The following is a 17,098-nucleotide window of genomic DNA, read 5'->3' on the forward strand; positions in this document are numbered from 1 at the left end:
CTCCCTTTAATTCTATTGTGAATCATAATTACTTCCCATATCAATTCTTATCTTACTTTCAATATTAGCTCACCATTTCTTATCCTCAAAGACACCACACTAAAGAAACTTTGATACTTGCATCCCTTGCTTAAATATTATACAACTTTTCCAAACTATTTTATAAGAATCTAAACAAAAATGAATATCTCAGTTTCCAACACAAAATTTATCACGACATATAAATCTTATCTTCCAATTAATCAACATCAACAGTAAATACATAATGGTAATCATAAAGTTTTAATAGATAGAGGAGTTTCTAGATGGTACTGTCATTAGATATTAGTCGATGGTGAAGATAACCTGAGCTCCATGTTGAGGTCACAGAGTGACTAAAGAAATAGGGGCATGAGTATAAGAAGATGAGGTGACAAATGTACACTTTGCAGAATGGCCACAACTAGTTTTGCTTCCAACAAGGCAAGATTCTGGCCCACACATATACCTGGACCTGCAATGAATGGCATGAATGCTATTGGATGCTTTGCAGCCTTTGCAACTCCTTCACTAAATCTCCCTGGGTTGAAATCATTTGCATCACTTCCCCACAAAGCAGGATCATGGTGCATTGCAAGGATGTTAATCACAAGTTGAGTGCCCGCAAGAACTGATATCCTTCCAAGCTTCATTGCCTCACTTGCCTGCTGCACTATAAGCATTGTAGGTGGATAAAGTCTCAATGCCTCATTTATTATCATTCCCACCTACAAAATTTCATGAAGACATCCAAAATATTGCAATCAAATTTAAATTTCATATGATTGCTATTACATGTTCATTTTGGTTTGTGTTAGATGGATCTTACAATTTTGAGGCAACTTAAGTTGTCTGCATCTGGATGATTGTTTTTCCCACATACTTCCAACACCTCTTTCTGGCCTCGCTCTTGCCAATCTTGATGAATGCCCAACAATATTATACACCATGTCAGCAGTACCTCTGTGGTTTCGTGACCAGCGAAGTAGAAAGCCTTACACTCATCAATGATTTGCTTTGTACTCAGCCTTCCATTGCTTAATTTTCTCTCAAACATCATGAAACCAAGCAAATCGGCACCATAGCTATCAGCTTTTTCTCTGGCATCTATGACTTGTCTTACACATTTCCTTATCTCTTTCTCCAAATTCCATCGTTTCCTATTCTTCTTGGTAGGCAGAAACCTGATGAAACAAGTTATCAATGTAAGAAATCAAACAGAGACAATTAAACAAAAGGCAATTGTATAATCACAAAAATCAAGTTTGATACCTGAAACCAAGAATATAAACATTTGTATATGATTCAAGTGCAAGAATCTTTAGTTTTGTCTACATATCACATATATGCTTTGCTGTTGCAAAACTGCTACCAAATGCTGTGCAGGAAATTACATCTATCATGAGATCGTTGAACTCCTTTTGCACTTCGATTTCTGCTGAACCTGATAATACCATTTTACTCCATTAATCCAACATATTGGCACTACTTTTCACAATTTCTGGAATCATCCCCTACAATTACAGAGATAGTATAATCAAAATATGCAAAATTCATTTTTTGATATACTGAACATAAATACCTTGCTACCAAATTCTGACCTATTAGACAGAAAATGCTATTAGTGGCTAAAATATTGGATGGGTTAAACATCACACATTAATCTTGATTTCTATACTAAAAGTAGGAAATACTCAAACTTGACTTGTTTTTTTCAAACTTTTTTTTTTCTTAGTGTGTGATGTTTAAGAGTGGTCCTAAAATACTAGACAACAAATGATATGAGTAGTTGAGAAACTATAAGTGTGAGAGCCCAAAGAGAGGTTTCGCATTACTAATTGATGTTGTTATCTCTTCATCTGAATTTGCAGATGATCCATATGGGAAACTACATTACCAGAAAGGGAAAAGGAATATCTAAAACTTGTATATATATAAGTTAAATCCCTCATATTCAGATATTGAAACTACCTTACTTGCATATGCTGCTCACAAAGGATTCAAAATTTATCAGATGGATGTCAGGTCAGCATTCCTCAATGGAATACTGGATGAAGAGGTTTACATTGAACAACCTGAAGGTTTTGTTGATCCAGAGAAAAGGAACATGGTCTGCAAATTACACAAGGCACTGTATGGTCTGAAACAAGCCCCTAGAGCATGGTATGAAAGATTGCATAACTATCTTATTCAGATTGGTTTTCAAAGAACTAATGATAATAGTAGCTTGTATATAAAGGAAGGATCAAATAATAAGATTGTCTTGGCAGAAATATTTGTAGATGATACTGTTTTCACAGGGAATGATCATCTTTGCAAAAAAAATTTAGAACAAATGAACAAGGAATTTGAAATTTCTATGTTTGGTGAAATAAAATTCTTTGTTGGTCTTCAAATTCAACAAAATAAGAATGGCATCTTCATTACTCAATCAAAATACATCAAGGAGATATTGAAAAAGTTTGGTATGGAGGACTGCAAAGCTGTTGGAACTCCTATGTGTACTGGATTGAAACTTACCAAAGATGATGAATCCAAAGAAGTAGACCAAACATTGTATAGATCTATGATTGGAAAGTTGCAGTATGTAGTTCATGCCAGGCTAGATATTGCTCTTGCAGTTGGTATTGTTGCAAGATTTTCAGCAAAACCAAGAAAAACTCACCTAATGGCAATCAAAAGAATAATGAGATATTTGAAAGGAACTGAAGATTATGGACTATGGTACAAATTTGGAGGTAATTTGGATTTGAAAGTTTTTACTGATGCTGATTGGGCAAGGAATCTTGATGACAGAAAAAGAACAAGTGGAGGAGCATTCTTTCTTGGAAAGAGATTGGTTTCTTGGACAAGCAAAAAGCAGAATTGTACATCCCAATCTACAGCAGAGGCAGAGTATGTTGCTGCAGCAGTAAACTGTTCCAACATTGTTTGGTTTAAGCAGTTATTACAAGGAATGAAGATGGACATAAAAGAACTATTTGTTATGTTCTGTGACAATACTAGTGCAATCAACATATCCAAGAATCCAGTGATGCATTTCAAGACCAAGCATATAGCAATAAAATATCATTTTGTCAGAGAATTGGTGCAGGACAAGGAGATCAGACTAGAATATGTGCATACAAAGGAACAAATTGCTGACATATTCACAAAACCATTACCTAAGGATACATTCTTGTATCTTAGAAGTAAGTTAGGGGTCACTCCCCTATCTGAAGTTCACTAAAATAAAGTTTTAAGTGATGCATCAACCTATGACAAGTTGAAAATCTATCAAGTTGATGCAGTAGAGTATTGAAGTCATTGCATATGAATTTGTACATAAGGTACATTGTAATCTAGTTGAGAGTACTTTTGGCATACGAGAAGAGCTTTTACTATGTTGTATTGTCTTTGGCATGTGTTGTCAAAGAGAGAGAGTAAAACTGTAATATCTATTCTGAAATTTGTAAGCGTTTGTGAAATTTGCAAGCATTTGTAAAGGGAGAATAAAACTGTCATATCTTTCTAATTACAATTCCTTTATAGAGGGAGATTACTAAAAGAGGTAGAAGTTTCTATCCAAGAGGGAGAAGTATTATGTTGACATATTGTACTGCACTATAAGAGAAAGACTTGTTTTCAAATTTTATTCTACTATGACATGTTGTGTTGCCATCAATGCCAAAGAGGGAGATTGTTGGAAACAATTGGTTAATTGAGTGTTGTCTTTGATGTTACACAAATGTCATATCAGTCATCAGACAGAGTCTACCGAGCTCAGAAGGTAAGCATATTAGTTTACAAAGTCTATCGAGTGCTGTTGTATATTACACTATAAAGATAGCTTCTACCGAGCTAACTTGGTTAACGAAGGAAGTTCAGTACTTACCGAGCTCACTCAGTGATTGAAGGAAACTGTGATAGAGTATTTACCGAGCTGGGAAGGTAAGCAAAGAAAAGTTAGTGTTTATCGAGCTGGGAAGGTAAGAGAAGAAAAGTTAGTGTTTACTGAGCTAGGAAGGTAAGCAAAGAAAAGTTAATGTTTACCGAGCTGGTAAGGAAAGCGAAGGAAAGTCAGTGTTTATCAAGTTCACTCAGTGTCCAAAGGGAATTTGGCAAAGACAGTTTCTACCGAGCTCACTCGATCATCTATGGAAACTCAGTACTTACCGAGTTCTCCTGGCAATTGAAGGGTTGTCATAGAGTTTGTTGTATTAATCGAGCTGAGTCGGTTAACACAGGAATTATTTTCTGAACAGTATTAACTGAGCAAGGTCAGCCAGTAAAGGGATTTTTTAGTTTGTAATTTTAATTATTTCTAGCCGACTATTGTATTTGTTTGATTATTGGTCAGTGATTTGAGCCGAGTAAGATAATCTGTAAGGTATATATGAAAGGTCAAGTTGTGAGTTCATAAGACATAAGAGTTTGGATGCATAAGAGTGTGAATGTATGGATATGGAATGATCGAATATTGAACATATGAGTGAATGTTGAAGAAGTGTGATGAAGGATCAGATGCGTTGAAGGAGCTACAAAGTTGTATGTGATCAGTAAGGATCCAGTCAAGCATAACAGAGATATGCAATCAGCAAAGATAAGTTGCACATTATATCAGGTCACTTCATTGTTGCTTTCTAACCATTGTAACGGTGAACTCAAAATCTCTTAACAGAGTGGGTTTAACAACCTTATTGTAAATCCTCTAACAAGGTGACAGTTCAGTTGAATTGTTCTAAAGACCTCTGACAAGGCCACTCCTAACAGGGTGATTATATCCTCTAATAGGGTCACACCTAACAGTGTGTTTTGTAACCTTTAACAGGGTTGGCTCCTAACAGGGCTCACTTCAGAAGAGTGAAAAATAGTAACTAGTTACATTGGTGGTTTTTCCCATATTGGGTTTCCATGTTAAATCTGGTGTCTCTAGTGTTCATGATTGCTGAATTGTTTTGATTATCAGTTCTTAATAATTATTAGTATTTGCTGCATTATAAAATTTCAGTAATCTGTAACTAAGATCAAGATTTTAGACATCTAAAGGACTGTGAAATGTTTTTGTGGTAACTGATTCACCCCCTCCCCCTCTCAGTTACTCCATTCTCATTTCCAACAATTGGTATAAGAGCCTCTGGTGCTTGATGGAAAGGATTTCAAGTTTCTAAGCCAAAGATCAAGATGTCTTACAGAAGAGAAATTCCAAAAATTAACAGAGATAACTTCTCAGCATGGCAAGAATTGATGAAACTTCATCTAGCTACTATTTGTGATACTGGACTGAAATACCTTGAAGAAAAATATGAAGAACCTTCTGGCACATTGTTAATTAATGATATTGCTGAAAAGAAGACTCACAACAATATGATGATAGACATAGCATCTGCTCTCAGCTATGAAGAATTTGATGACATTAAGGACTACAAAACTACCTTTGACATGTGGAACAAGCTAAAGGAGATCTATGGAGGGGATGATAATGTGAGAAGAGCAAAAGTAGAAAGTCTAAGAGGAAAATTTGATCAAATGAAGATGAGAGAGGATGAAAACATTGCAAAGTATGTTGAAAGAGTTAAAGCATGTGTAAGTGCAATCAGGGCAGCTAGAAGTGACATCAAAGGAGAAACAGTTGTAAGCAAAGTTCTCAGAACTTTGCTTCCTGTTTATGCAATCAGAGTCTCTGCAATACAGGAAAGAAGGTGTGAAGCAAATCATAAGATAAATCTTGAGGCCATAGTTGGAAGACTAAGTGCATTTGAACTAGATAACTTTGACAACTATGTTCCAGCCTCCAAAAACATTGAGTCAGCATTTCAAGCCAAGCTCTTACTCAAAGAGAAAAGCAAAAAGAAGATAGAATCACAGTCAAAAAGTGAAAATGAATCAAGCTAAAGTTCAGACAGTGGTCTCGAAGTGATTGAAGCTCTACTAGCCAAGAAATATTCTAGAGGCAGAGGAAAATACAAAGGTAAAGTTCCTCTAATCTATTTTTCTTATGATAAAATTGGTCATATTGCAACAAGGTTCCCAAACAAGCAAAACAATAATGAAAAGAAAGATCACAAATGGAATGGAAAGAAAGACTTTAAATCATCCAAGAACAAAGGTAAGAAATCATGTTTCATGGCTGAAAATTCTAAGGATTCTGATAATAGTGAGGATGAAATTGTTTATATTGCTGTTAAAGATAACTCTAATAGTGATGATGAAGATAAAATGGCTCTTATCTCTCATGTAAGTAAGAATGATACATGGATTATAGACAACGGTTGCTCACATCATATGACTGGTGATAAAACTAAGTTTGATCAATTTGAAGACTATGATGGTGGTAGTGTGAGGTTTGGTAATGATGAACCTCATTTCATAAAAGGAAGAGGAAGAATCTGTCTATCCAAAGAACTTATATGTAATAATGCCTACTGGGTTGAAGGACTCAAACATAATTTGCTAAGTGTGGCATAGTTACTAAATACTGGATTCAAGGTAGAATTCATGCATGGAAAGGCGAGACTATTGAATGAGCAAGGAAAACTGATAGGATCTGGCACCCAAACTAAAGGTAACTTGTTCTATCTAGAACTTGGTGAATGCTCATGTTTTATTGCTCAAATTGAAGAGAGTTGGTTATGGCATAAAAGATTGTGTCATGTCAATTTTGATAATTTGGTAAAAATAAGCAAATTCAAGAAAGTAAGAGGCATTCGTAACATCAAGAAACCTGAGGTTGGTCTATGCAAGAATTGTCAGATTGGTAAAATGGGAAAAACTAGTTTTAAAGGTAAAAAATATCAGTCTGAAGATATATTAGAAATTGTGCATACTGATTTATGTGGACCCATTGGAATAGAAAGCTATACTGGAGAAAAGTTTTTCATTCTTTTTGTTGATGACTATTCAAGAATGATGACTGTCATGTATCTAAGGAATAAATCATAAGCATTTGAAAAATTTAAATGGTATTTGGCAAGAGTTGAAAAAGAAACAGAAAAAAAGCTGAAATGTTTAAGGTCAGACAGAGGTGATGAATTCATTTCACATGAATTCAATAAATTCTGCATTGAAAGAGGTATTAAAAGATAGGTTTCAGCACCAGGAACTCCAGAACAAAATGGAATAGCTGAAAGAAGAAAGAGATCCATTATGGATTATGCAAGAACCCTGATGATAGAAAAAATCATTGCTATCAAATACTGGAAGGAAGCCATCAGCACTGCAGTTCATACCTTAAATCGAGTACAGTTGAAGAAGGACTCATTCAAGACTCCCTATGAATTATGGTATGGCTACAAACCCAATGTAAGTTATCTGAAAGTATTTGGAAGCAAATGTTATATTTTGAAAGAATCTAGAAAAGGAAAATTTGATGTAAAAGGTGATGAAGGAATATTTTTGGGTTATTCTTGCAAAAGAAAAGCATATAGATGTTTAAATCTATCCACTCACAAAGTCATAAAAAGTGCACATGTGAAAGTTGATGAGTTTGCAGACAAATCAGAAGAAGAAAGCAAAAAGATACCTGAAGACTATAAGAGATTTGTTTATATTGAACCCGATACTATACCAAGTATACCATTCACTCAAGAATCTTCAACTCCTGAGTCTTTAGTAATCGAGTTGCAAATAGTTCAAACCGAGCCACAGCAACATTCAGACACTACCGAGCAAGTGTCTACCGATTCTGAAACAACTGAGCCAGAACAGCCTGAATATGAAATTGAAGCACAAACAGATATCAATGAAACTCATTCAAGAGGTAAAGAACTTGCATTAGCTAAATATGTCAGAAGAGATCATACACCAGATCAGATCATTGGAGACAAATATGAAGGAACCCTGACAAGAAGTAAGTTGAAAACTACTTTTTTACTTGTTGATTTTGAACCTAGAAGTATTAAAGACACATTGGCAAATGATAGTTGGATTGAGGCAATGAATGAGGAAATAGAATAGATAGAGAAGAACAAGACATGGACTCTTGTACCCAGGCCTAAAGATAAGAATATAATTGGAACCAAGTGGGTATTCAGAAACAAGCTAATTGAAGATGGTAAGGTATCCAGAAACAAAGCTAGATTGGTATGTAAAGGATACTCTCAAGAAGAAGGCATAGATTATGGGAAAACTTTTGCTCCTATTGCAAGATTAGAAGGAGTCTGAACCTTACTTGCATATGCTGCTCACAAAGGATTCAAAATTTATCAGATGGATGTCAAGTCAGCATTCCTCAATGGAATACTGGATGAAGAGGTTTACATTGAACAACCTGAAGGTTTTGTTGATCCAGAGAAAAGGAACATGGTCTGCAAATTACACAAGGCACTATATGGTCTGAAACAAGCTCCTAGAGCATGATATGAAAGATTGCATAACTATCTTATTTAGATTGGTTTTCAAGGAACTAATGATAATAGTAGCTTGTATATAAAGGAAGGATCAGATAATAAGATTGTCTTGGCAGAAATATTTGTAGATGATACTGTTTTCACAGGGAATGATGATCTTTGCAAAAAAAATTTAGAAAAAATGAACAAGGAATTTGAAATGTCTATGTTTGGTGAAATAAAATTCTTTGTTGGTCTTCAAATTCAACAAAATAAAAATGGCATCTTCATTACTCAATCAAAATACATCAAGGAGATATTGAAAAATTTTGGTATGGAGGACTGCAAACCTATTGGAACTCCTATGTGTACTGGATTGAAACTTACCAAAGATGATGAATCCAAAGAAGTAGACCAAACATTGTATAGATCTATGATTGGAAAGTTGCAGTATGTAGTTCATACCAAGCCAGATATTTCTCTTGCAGTTGGTATTGTTGCAAGATTTTCAGCAAAACCAAGAGAAACTCACCTAATGGCAATCAAAATAATAATGAGATATTTGAAAGGAACTGAAGATTATGGACTATGGTACAAATTTGGAGGTAATTTGGATTTGAAAGTTTTTACTAATGCCGATTGGGCAGGGAATCTTGATGACAGAAAAAGCACAAGTGGAGGAGCATTCTTTCTTGGAAAGAGATTGGTTTCTTGGACAAGAAAAAAGTAGAATTGTACATCCCAATCTATAGCAGAGGCAGAGTATGTTGCTGCAGCAGTAAATTGTTCTAACATTGTTTGGTTTAAGCAGTTATTACAAGGAATGAAGATGGACATCAAAGAACTAGTTGTTATGTTCTGTGACAATACTAGTGCAATCAACATATCCAAGAATCCAGTGATGCATTCCAAGACCAAGCATATAGCAATAAAATATCATTTTGTCAGAGAATTGGTGCAGGACAAGGAGATCAGACTGGAATATGTGCATACAAAGGAACAAATTGCTGACATATTCACAAAACCATTACCTTAGGATACATTCTTGTATCTCAGAAGTAAGTTAGGGGTCACTCCCCTATCTGAAGTTCACTAAAATAAAGTTTTAAGTGATGCATCAACCTATGAAAAGTTGAAAATCTATCAAGTTTATGTAGTAGAGTATTGAAGTCATTGCATATGAATCTGTACATAAGGTACATTGTAATCCAGTTGAGAGTACTTTTGGCATACGAGAAGAGCTTTTACTATGTTGTATTGTCTTTGGCATGTGTTGTCAAAGAGGGAGAGTAAAATTGTAATATCTATTCTAAAATTTGTAAGCATTTGTGAAATTTGCAAGCATTTGTAAAGGGAGAATAAAATTGTCATATCTTTTTTATTACAATTCCTTTACAGAGGGAGATTACTAAAAGAGGGAGAAGTTTGTATCCAAGAGGGAGAAGTATTATGTTGACATATTGTGCTACACTATAAGAGAAAGACTTGTTTTCAAATTTCATTCTTCTATGACATGTTGTGTTGCCATCAATGCCAAAGAGGGAGATTGTTGGAAACAATTGGTTAATTGAGTGTTGTCTTTGATGTTACAAAAATGTCATATCAGTCATCAAACAGAGTCTACCAAGCTTAGAAGGTAAGCATATTAGTTTACAGAGTCTACCGAGCATTGCTGTATATTACACTGTAAAGATAGCTTCTACCAAGCTAACTTGGTTAATGAAGGAAGTTCAGTACTTACCGAGCTCACTCGGTGATCGAAGGAAACTGTGACAGAGTATTTATCGAGCTGGGAAGGTAAGCAAAGAAAAGTTAGTGTTTATCAAGCTGGGAAGGTAAGCAAAGAAAAGTTATTGTTTACCAAGCTGGGAAGGTAAACAAAGAAAAGTTAATGTTTACCGAGCTGGGAAGGAAAGCGAAGGAAAGTCAGTGTTTACCGAGTTCACTTGATTTCTAAAGGGAATTTGGCAAAGACAATTTCTACCAAGCTCACTCAGTCATCCATGGAAACTCAGTACTTACCGAGTTCTCCCAACAATTGAAGGGTTGTCACAGAGTTTGCTATATTAACCGAGCTGAGTTGGTTAACACAGGAATTATTTTTTGAACAATATTAACTAAGCAAGGTCAGCCAGTAAAGGGATTTGTTAGTTTGTAATTTTAATTATTTCTAGCCGACTATTGTATTTTTTTGATTATTGGTCAGTGATTTGAGCTGAGTAAGATAATCTGTAAGGTATAAATGAAAGGTCAAGTTGTGAGTTCATAAGACATAAGAGTTTGGATGCATAAGAGTGCGAATGTATGGATATGGAATGAGCAAATATTGAATATATGAGCAAATGTTGAAGAAGTGTGATGAAGGATCAGATGCGTTGAAGGAGCTACAAAGTTGTATGTGATCAGTAAGGATCCAGTCAAGCATAACAGAGATCTGCAATCAGCAAAGATAAGTTGCACATTATATCAGGTCACTTCATTGTTGCTTTCTAACCATTGTAACGGTGAACTCAAAATCTCTTAACAGAGTGGTTTTAACAGCCTTATTGTAAATTCTCTAACAAGGTGACAGTTCAGTTGAATTGTTCTAAAGACCTCTGACAAGGCCACTCCTAACAGGGTGATTAAATCCTCTAACAGGGTCACACCTAACAGTGTGTTTTGTAACCTTTAACAAGGTTGGCTCCTAATAGGGCTCACTTCAGAAGAGTGAAAAACAGTAACTAGTTACATTGGTGGTTTTTCCCATATTGGGTTTCCACTTTAAATCTAGTGTCTCTAGTGTTCATGATTGCTGAATTGTTTTGGTTATCAATTCTTAATAATTATTAGTATTTGCTACATTATCAAGTTTCAGTAATCTGTAACTAGGATCAAGATTTTAGACATCTAAGGGACTGTGAAATGTTTTTGTGGTAACTGATTCACCCCCTCCCCCTTTCAATTACTCCATTCTCATTTCCAACAGTATTTTGGTTAAGCAACATTGGCTTCTGTTTAATTCTGGAAATTCTAGGAGGGCTAAATATCCATTAGAGTTAGTGCATACCGACATAGTCGGTCCTATGAAAGTTACTTCCATTGGGGGGAGTACATATTTTATGACATTTATTGATGATTTCAGTCGTAGGACATGGGTGTATTTCTTAAAGAATCAATCTGAAGCATTTGATAAATTTGTAGAATTTAAGGCCCACGCTGAAAGAGAATGTGGACACTATATCAAAGTCCTTATATCAGATAGAGGAGGGGAGTATATGTCCAATTCTTTTGTAAATTTTTGCAGGAAACATGGCATAAAGAAAGAGCTCATAGCCAGCTATACACCACAGTAGAATGGAGTGGCTGAAAGAAAGAACATGACCATTGTTGAAATGACAAGGAGCATGATGAAAGAGAAAGGTCTCCCAACTGAATTTTGGAGAAAGGTTATGGCAACAACAGTTTACCTAATTAATAGGTGTCCTACAAAGGTAGTCTGTGACAGAATTTCAATGGAAGCATGGTTATGAATAAGATGGACAATTGAACACCTAAGAGTGTTTGGATGTGTTGCATATGCACATGTGCCTGAAGAGCAAAGACAAAAATTTGATGACAAAGGTGTGAAATGCATTTTCATAGGGTACAACCCAGAATAAAAGGCATACAGATTGTATGACCCATTGAACAACAAGATGATTCTTTCAAGAGATGTGGAATTTCTTGAAAATCAGTCTTGGCATGGTTCAATTGATGAGTCACTAAGCACTTCTAGTAAAGTGCCAATTATGAGTGAAGAAGATGCTGATGAACAACAAGAAGAAGGAGAAAATAGAAGAAAAGGAAAGCAGGTTCAGATAGTCCTGAGCTCCTCTAGGCATGACCAAGTGTCAGTGTCAAGTACCAGTGAAGACCGACCAAGTCGGCAATGCAACAATAGTGAAGATTTTGATCCCACACTCTCCTCCCTGTTACCAAGAAAGACCAAGAGTCTTAGGGAGATATCAGAAGATGAAAAGTATGAAGATTATGATGAGAGTGTTAATTTTGCATTATTTTCTCAGTGTGATCCAATATATTTTGAGGAAGCTATTAAGGAGAAGAAATGGTGTAATGCCATGGATGAGGAAATAGATGCCATAGAAATGAATGAGACATGCGAGCTAACTGAATTACCTCCAAAGAAACAAGTGATTGGAGTGAAATGGGTCTATAAGACCAAATGCAATGCTGAAGGCAAGATTGATAGGCATAAGGCAAGGCTGGTAGTCAAGGACTACAAACAGCAGTATGGAAGAGACTATGATGAGACCTATGCCCCAGTTGCAAGAATGGAAACTGTGCGTGCTGTCATAGCAATTGCAGCTCAGCACAAGTGGAAGGTATTTCAAATGGATGTGAAGTCTGCCTTCCTAAATGGTGTATTGAAAGAAGAAGTGTATGTGGAGCAGCCACCTAGTTATGAAGTTGCAGGTGAAGAGAACAAAGTATATAGGTTGAAGAGAGCTCTTTATGGGATCAAGCAAGCTCCACAGGCATGGTACGATAGGATTGACTCATATTTGATGAGCAATGGCTTTAGCAAAAGAAATGGTGAGCCCACTCTTTATATCAAGGTAGCAGATGGTAATGTATTGATTGTTGTCTTGTATGTAGATGATTTAATTTTTACTGGTAATGATAAAGCTCTAATTGGTGAGTTCAAAGAGGCCATGAAAAGTGAATTTGAAATGACAGACCTAGGTCTCTTGAAAAAATTTCTAGGCATAGAAGTAAAACAAATGCATGATGGCATCTTCATCTCTCAAGAAAAGTATGCAGGGCAGATCTTAGAGAGATTTAAAATGCAGAATAGTAAGGCAGCCCCCACACCAACAGCAATAGGTCTAAAGTTGAGCAAGGAAGACTCTAGCAAGAGAGTGGATCCAACACTATACAAGAGTATGGTTGGAATTTTAATGTATTTGACTGCAACTTGGCCACACCTAATGCATGCAGTAAGTCTGATTTCTAGATTTATGGAAACCCCAAAGGATTCCCATTGGAAAGCGGGAAAGAGGATCCTAAGGTATGTGAAAGGTACCAAAGGATTTGGGATTTTATATACTGCAAATGATGATTTCAAGTTGGTTGGTTACACTGATAGTGATTGGGCTGGAAGCATAGATGATAGGAAGAGCACTTCCGGATACACGTTTCATATGGGATTGGGTGCAATTTCATGGGCATCCAAGAAGCAACCTATTGTTGCTCAATCTACAATAGAGGCTGAATACGTAGCAGAAAATGCAACAACATGTCAAGCAATTTGGCTAAGGAGGATCTTGACAGATTTGAATGAAAGGCAAGAGGATGGAACCACAATTTATTGTGACAACATCTCATCAATTGCATTGTCTAAGAATCCAATTTTCCATGGGAGAAGCAAACATATAGAGATCAGATATCACTTTATCAAAGAGCTGGTGGAGAATGGGGATATCAAAATGAATTTTTGCAAGTCTGAGCAGTAGCTAGCAGACATTTTCTTAAAGCCATTAGGCATTGGATCTTTTGTACACCTAAGAGAGTGTCTTGGTGTAGTTGATGTGGATCAGGTGTGATCCTTATTTTTTTTGGCTAGAGACAAAGGCAGAGTGTTGGAATATTTAATACGGTGGTTGTCTTGCCCCTGGAGCCAAACGCTCACCTACCACCCTAACATCCAGAACAGATAGAAAAGTTAATACGGTTAGGTGAGGTTTTCAAATTCTAAAAAGAGGGGGAAACTAGAATGTGACAAAAAGGAATTTTTATTTATTCATTTAGTGAGTTTTACAGATCAAGCAGATCAATAGTTGTAGAGTTTAGCAGAGAAAAGAAAAGGAAGAAGAAGAAAGTGGTCGGCAGATCCACTTGTTGCAGAGACAGAAGGAAGTATGTTCAGTGTCTCCAGTTGCACATGACACCTCTGTTTATTCTATGAGTTTGTTGTTATTTGGTTTTGTCTTGTTGAAGTAGTGATTGCTCCAGGCACCATTGTATGCAGCCATTTGAGCTGCAGGTTTAAAAGTTTATTGAAGTTTGAAGTTTTACTAGTTTAGGGTTGTTTTAGGGTTTTCTGGTTGAAGCCGAATGCTCCTAGATTTTGTAATAGTTTAAATCTTAATTAAATAGAAAAGAAAGTAGGCATACTTGAATCTATTGTTCTTTGTCTTCTATTCATTGCATTTGACAAATTTTTTTGAAAGGTTAAAGCTCGGCTCTCTAGTTTTAATCGTGAAAGCATTCAAGTTATATTATTTCTTAAGTTATAATTTTTTAGTTGAACAGTACACTTGGCATCCTCTCTTTCAGTTGGAGCTGAGCTCACTCGGCATCTATTATTGTCAAGCACTTCTTTTTGAGCTGAGCATACTCGACATCTATTGCTGCCGAGCTCCTCTTTGTGCCGAGTTCACTCAGCACTTGTTGCCTGTCACTCGGGACCATCAAGTGCCGAGCAACCTACCACTCGGAACCATCAAGTGTCGAGTAAATCTGGCACTCGGCACCTTCATGTGTCAAGCAACTTTTAAGTGCCGAGAAAAATTTGTTAATGATAGGGTTGTGAGTTGAAATTTATATTTCTCACATTTTAGTCCACTGATTCATATGCGATTGTACTCGAGCGAGTATGTCATGCGAGAGTTCAGGCATTCATTTGGACTTGTGCTCCTGGATCATTCTGGATATATCTGTGGAGTTCCCATTGAATAGTTTGTATGGAGGACCCCTGATTCCCTGGGCTTCAAAGTACTTTTTCAATTGCAAAGGTTTCCACCAAAACATTGTTGCAATCCTGAACATAAACAAGATTGAAGTAGCACAAACAATAGCCAAACATCAAAATACCCCCTCCATATCTGTAAGCTTCAGATTTGTAGAAAAGAATTCAATGATGCCCGAGTATTGCATCCCTTTGTTGTTGTCTTTATATTTGTATATATAAAATGAGCTGTTCATTGAGTGCAGAAATATAAATGAATGCAACTAACCAGAATTAATCATTATTGGATTGAATCCCAGAGGCTAGATCTGGAGGTCACGTCGATGCGGATTTGATATTCTATTAGGTTTTTCTTTCAATTTTAATTTAAATACATGTTGAGTTACTACACAGATACATATTAAATACGAATTTAAAAACACAAAAGGAACATTAAAATTTATACTATCATAGATATTGTTATAATAGAAGGGATTATCTCTTAAAAGATAAAAGTCAATGGATTTGGTTTACGGAGAATAGTATTTATAATATGATAGAAATTGTTATAACAAACAAAAAATTGTAAAAGATAAAGAGTGATTAATTTATTATTTATTATTATAAAAAAAATTTAGTGTTATGTCAAAAAAATAGAATTTTGACTTTATTTTGTGAGTTTTAATAAGATCTTTGATTAGGTATTATAATCAAAGATATAAGATTTTTACAATCATGTATAATGTTGTATCACTGGAATGATTGTGTAAGTTTTTTTTGACATCAACAATCATACTACATTTTATTTTTCGTTGACTCTTGCATTCTGAATTGATGACAAAAAAAACTGATAGAACAAGTATAATAATGTTTTATTATTTTAAATAAATGATAACTAAAGGAAAATTATTTTTATTAGACTTTTAATGTGAGATTGCCCTTTTGAAACTATGAAACTATTTTGTGGTAGTCAGAAAATCTGATTACACCGAAAAAATTGAAAATCAACATTATTTATTTCCAACTTGAAATGTTATTTTGATAAAAAAAACAATCATGTTATCTACTTTTTTAAAGGTGTTGCTGGGTTATAAAATTGTTTCAATTTTATAGGCCATGGTTAATCTTTGAAACTTGCCTGGTTTTAAGCCTTAAATTGGTCATTTTATCTTTGAATTTTTGTGAGTCTTTAAACTTCCATGTCCCTAGCTCGTTATCAGCTATGCACAACACTTGGAATTTTTAAAATTCAGCTTCTAAGCTCCAACTTATCACAGGTTAATGTTGTGACCCAAAATACATATTTTCAAGTCTATCATTAACCATTAACCTCTCAAGAGGTTAATGATAACTTTCAAATTGCGCATTTTGGAGTAGGTTAATTAATCTCTCCAAAAATACATTTTTCTTAACCTCTCAAAAGGTTAATGATAACTTTTAAAATACGCATTTTGGAGTAGGTTAATTAACCTCTCCAAAAACGTGTATTCATTAACCTCTTTGAGATGGTTATTAACCTTTGGAGTTTCTCTCTCTCACCATTAACTTTTGAGTCCCAAATACACTCTTTGGCATAATCGCTAACTGGTTGGTTATTAAAAGAAGCTAAATACATCTCAAGAGAGAGGAAGCCTGTAATGGTAAAAGGAAAGAATAAAAGTATGTTGCTGGAGCCATATCATAGACTGAAGCTTCACCTCAGAGCTTGCTCGTGTTTTTGAATAAGAAAGGCTGTGAGTATAATAGCTCAATTTTTGTGGAAGCATGGCCACTATCAAACAAAAGAGATCCTTTATTCACCACCAGCAAAGAAGAAACAAAGATATAAAATAACTAGAGCTTTTCAGCTGGTTGCAATAACCCATCAATACAAAGTGCAGGTCGTTTCCTTCATAAAGTGCAAAGAAGGATCTTCTGAAAGGAACAATAATCTTGCAAATGACCTCATGCCACCTCATCCAATACACTGTCAACTACTAGTGGATTAACCCTCAACTTGTGGTTCTTCTTCACAATGTAAAACGTTTTAAATTTCATAAGTTGGATAATATAAAGCCGCCAGCAT

General features: G+C 35.4%; 1 pseudogene; it reads right to left on the reverse strand.

The window, feature by feature from the left end:
* Positions 1-324: 324 nt before the first annotated feature.
* Positions 325-7,862, reverse strand: LOC149536877 (cytochrome P450 734A1-like; annotated as a pseudogene).
* Positions 7,863-17,098: the final 9,236 nt, after the last annotated feature.

Source organism: Cupressus sempervirens, chromosome 10 (assembly GCF_028749045.1).
Source record: "Cupressus sempervirens isolate cs-2001-9-10 chromosome 10, ASM2874904v1, whole genome shotgun sequence".
In the NCBI taxonomy this organism is placed as follows: domain Eukaryota; kingdom Viridiplantae; phylum Streptophyta; class Pinopsida; order Cupressales; family Cupressaceae; genus Cupressus; species Cupressus sempervirens.